Source organism: Phaseolus vulgaris, chromosome 7, assembly GCF_000499845.2.
Source record: "Phaseolus vulgaris cultivar G19833 chromosome 7, P. vulgaris v2.0, whole genome shotgun sequence".
Taxonomy (NCBI): Eukaryota; Viridiplantae; Streptophyta; class Magnoliopsida; order Fabales; family Fabaceae; genus Phaseolus; species Phaseolus vulgaris.
The window spans coordinates 29,967,732-29,973,122 of NC_023753.2; positions in this window are offsets into that span (position 1 = coordinate 29,967,732).

Sequence of the window (5,391 nt, forward strand, 5' to 3'; positions counted from 1 at the left end):
ATAAAAATTATTTAATTATAATTCACTTAGTGTGGTCTAGATTAAGCATTATATAATCCATTCATAGATTACAGGTTAAGAATAATATTATCTTCTGGATTGGGTGGAAAGAGAGCACCAAGTAGGCTGCTTCTTCTTGCACCTCCATGCACACATTCTTCACACCTCATATTAAACTTATAAAAGCAAATGCATCTTATTTTTTATGTTATTTATTTTTAATTATGTATAATTAGATATAATTTAGATAGTTTATTATTATAATTTAAATAAATGTTTAGAATTTTAAATAATTAATTATTTTTAAAATTGTGTATTTAATTATTTTAATTGATTATAATTCAGATAATGAAATATTTAATTAGTTTAAGTTATTAATTAAAAATATAAACAAATATTAATAATAAAATTAAAAAATAAAAAAAAAAACCAAAATACATTGAAAAACAATGACACATTGAAAAATAAAAAATATGTAAAAATGCTTCCAAACAGTTAAAAAAAAAAAAAATATGCACAAGTTAGAAATAAAATTTGAAAGTTGTTTATGTAAGAATTAATTATGTTTATAATTTTTTTAAATTTAGCCCAAAAAAAAGTTACTCAAACTTGTTGTAAATTTTCCTGATATATTCGTGTGTGATGCTGTCTCAAGTCATTGTAATTATTCTCCGTTTTGGAATGTGACAAGGTTGCAGTTTTCCTTTGTTGTTATGCTTCATCTTTCATGGGATGATGCACTTCGGTTCTTTTGCTTATATTAGTTTTTTGCATTTTTTTTTACCTGTGGGACTTGTGACAGCTGCATATTCTGGTTATTCGTGTTGCTCCCTTAACCATTCACACGCATGTAGGGTTAGCTATTTGCATTTGTCGGGTGGTTATTCATGCTCCAATCACATTTATGAAACTTGTTATATATATAAGATTGTCTTTTGTCTAGGTTGAGGACTTCAGTTCTGCTGGTGTCTCAAACAATGGCTGAAATTGTATTTTGGTGCATGTCTTTTTGGACGTAAGTGGATGTATAGAGAATATATCTCTTCATATTTTGTACATTGTTATCATTGGACGATGCTCATGATCCTTTTCATCTTTAATGATTCACGATTTCTTTCATACTGCATGTTGTGTATCCCATTTTTACCTCTTCCTCTCTAAAAAAAAAAGCTAATAAAGGAGCTGAACATTTCAGATTTCAAATTTTACAATGATCAAGTAGCTCATATTATTATTATGCATTGTGAAAGTAATATTTCCTGTACTTTTTTGGTTTTAGTTATACATGCTGGTCATGTTTTAATGCTTTTAATTTAATTGTATTATTGGTCAATTTTATTGTGTTTTGCGTGCCAATTCTGATGCAATTATGATCCTTTAGTGCTATTTTCAATGATAAATTTTGAATTTTGTGTTTCTATTTGTATAATATATTTATTCAACAGGCAATTGTGATTTTGGATAAATTTGAATTTTTGTTGTTGTTTCATTAGTTCCATTTTTTTTTACTGTCCCTTTTTTTTTATATTAAGGTGTGTTATCTTTAGTTAGAAAAGTGAAGATAATAGAATTTAAATCATTGGTAGTTTTGTTTTGTTTTTTGCATTTTTTATTTATTATTATTATTATATGTATATTTATATTTATTTAAATGAAATATAGATTTATGTGTATTATGTACTAGAGACACACTATAGAGAGCATGATAGTCATGTTATTTAATTTCAAAAAATTTGAGAAAGAAGAGAGATAAAGTGAAGAGCAAAGAGAGAGAAAAAGGGTGATAAAATCCAAAAATTCAAATTTGAAAGCAACAAAAGTTCATGAAAATTGAAGGAATGAAGATATATTTTAGAAAATTAAATTAAAAAAATTGCTTCCAATAGTAATTGACTCAATGCCCATAATACAATAATAAATTAAATATTAATATAAAGACAAAATATAAAAAAAAAAATTGAGAGCACTTAAAAAGGAAAACATTTTTATATATAGGTATAAATTATATCTTTGATTTTTATTTTCATTACCTATTATATCATTTTAATAACTTTATGAGTTATATGCTAATGTAATTCTATTTATATAAATAAAACTTAACTATACCGTTACATGTACTATATATTTTTTTAAATAAAATCTTTGACACTAATTCCAATCTTTGACACTAATAAATATTTTTATAACCGTATTACCATCTTATAAATATAAAAAAAAGTAATTATTTGAGTATTTATGTGGTTATATATATAATTTTATATTTAGTATCTTGTTCTAGTGAAAATTAAAAATATATTTTCATATAACACAATTGTCTATAATATCGATGTATAGTTTATATTATCTTCGCTTATTGTATGATTTGTAGGGATATTAAGTATAGTTATTTACACTATTTTAAACTCTAAACGACGTGAAAAAATGCGAGGATATTTGATTATGGCAAAAGCGTCTTATTGCTGATAAAAAAAAAAATATGGCAAAAGCGTCTAGGACATGTGTTTTGGTTACATAAAGAAATTATTTCCAAATGTATCAAATAGACACTTGAACTTTGTATTGGTGTTTGTGAGCTTGCAAAGAGTCACAACTCATTTTCCTTTCATTTCAAATAAACATTCTTTTTCTTTTATGATCATTTATCAGATGTATAGTATTCATATGAGGTTACAACATTGAGTGAATCAATGTGATTTGTAACGTTTTGATGAAGTCTAAAAGTGAAGTTGGAGGACTATTTAAAAAAAATGATTGACACTCAGTGCAAACAAAAGTTTAGGTATTGTGTGGTGATCATAGAAAAGAATACATGCAATTATGTAACTTCGACGATTTTTAGTAGCCAAAGGATTTGTTTACAAAGATCTTGTCCAAACACTCAATAACAAAATGAGGTGGAAGAATGAAAGAATTGTCATCCATTGAAGGTGGTATGAGGTGCACATATTAGAGCTCACATGACAACAATATATTGAGAATAGAGACTCTCATATATTCAATATACATTGTCAACAAACACTTTCTAGGTTTATTAAGTATGAAATGCACCTTCAATTCCTTATATATGCAATACTAAGTCTTAGAATTGTTGAATTAACACAAAGTTTTTGGTTGTGTGGCTTATGCTCACTTACACAAACATCAGAGAAGTAAATTGTCTCCTAGCTAAAAGGTGTGTGTTCCTTGGCTATGCTCCTCAACAAAAAAGATATCAATGCTACAATCCACAAACCAAACAAATGTTTACTACTATAGATGTAGTTTTTTGTGAGGCATGATATACTTTTTCTGAGTCTGAAATTCAATAGGAGAATTACAATGAAATTCAATTTGTTATTTCACAAGAAGGTGATACTGAGTCCAGATTAGAAAAAGAAAGTAACAAAGTTGTATAAGGAAATTATGAGATTGTGAAACAATTATTTATCCTTTTTTTCTACCTTCATTTCCTTTATTTTATAAACGAATCTTTATATTTTTATCTTATTTATAAGTTAGGATAAATATATCTTTAAAATAAGATTATTTAACAAGGTTGTTGTCATGAAGAATTATAGATCTGATGGCAGATTCTTCCCAAAATGGAGGGGTTGATGAAAAATCATTCAACCACAACATTCACATAATAAGGAGGTTGAAGACCTATAATTTTGATTTGAGAACTTAATAGCACAAATGAGCCTATTTGAAATTTTGTCTATCTTTCGTGGGTCTAGTATAGAAGACAACTCTAGGATGAAAAAAATATACATAATATCTCATATAAGACATCCACACTACGGAACAACAACCAGAGTTTTGAGTTAGAAGAATATAAAAATACTGAATTCTAGCAGACTTCTACAAGGACAAGTCATCATTTTTTTGAATCAGACTTTAGTTTGAATAATTGTATAGAATATCATGTATTGGATTAAGTAACATAAAAATTGTGCAATGTATTTAAATAAGGTATACTAGATTTTTGAGCTTGTATTTGAAATAATGTAGACTAGGATTATAATTAGGATTTTTAACCTAATTAGAGTTCCATCAAGATTACAAAGGATAAAGGATAAAAGAGAAATCCTAGTCTGGTCATTGATTATGTGAAAAGCGTGCATAAGGATTTGAAAACTTGTCTTTTACTTGAAATGTGTGAGTAGTCATTTAACACTATTACATATATATACTATTAAGAAGTGGAAAAAATGTATTCTCAAGTTATTTAGTAATTATAACTATTGAACCATTAGGATTTGGAGTTAGATTCTCATTAATGATTAATGATCTTCTATATGATAACTTATGATTTATTTTTTCATGACTTAAGAGTATAGTTTGTTTGACATTAAATTACATAACCTTTCATTTTTTTCGAACTTCTGTGAAATTACTGTAGTAGAGACAGTGTTCTTAACGAAATTGAATTATTATAATTTAAATAAATATTTAGTAAGTTTAAATAATTAATTAAATTTTATTTTTAATTGAATACAATTTATATAATTTAAATAAATATTTGATTATTTTATGTTATTAATTAATTTATCATTGTAATTAAACAAATATTTAATAATAAATTAATAAAATTGAAAAGCCAAAAAGATTAGAAAACTTAAAAATATTGAAAAATAAAAAGTATATATAGAAAATGCTTCAAAACATTATTTTGATTAAAAAAAACTAAAAATTATGATTTCAAACTCAGACTTCAGTTAAAAAAAAAAAAAAAAAAATATTAGAAGTAGTTTTTGAATGCACAACACAATTTTATAATTTTTTAAAATTTAGCCGGAGAGAAAGTTACCCAAACTTGTAAATTTCCCTATTATATTCGTGTGTGATGCTGTCTCAAGTCACTGCAATTATTCTCGGTTTTGGAATGTGGCAGGGTTGCAGTTTTACTTTGTCGTTATGTTTCATCTGAGTTTGTTTCGGGAACGATGCACTTCGGTTCTTTTGTTTATATTATCGTTTTGTGGTTTTTTTTTTCACCTGTGACACCTGCATATTCTAGTTATTCGTATTGCTCCCTTAACCGTTTCACACGCATGTAGGGTTAGCTATTTGCATTTGTCGGGTGGTTATTCATGTTCCAATCACATTCATCAAACTTGTTTTATATAAGGACTTCACTTCTGCTACGGTATCTCAAATAATGGGTAAAATTGTATTTTACTGCATGTGTTTTTGTACGTAAGTGAATGTATAGAGAATATAGTTTTACACTTTTCAAATTTTACATTCTTAATTAACTACTTTTATTAATTCTTTATACTTTATATCTTAATTAAATAAATTAATTTCATATTTTATTATCATACTTAGTTCTTAAACAGATGAGTGTTAAAATAGTTTTTACATTTGGAAATTTGATTCCAGCAGCTTTTTTCCAGTTTATTATATGTA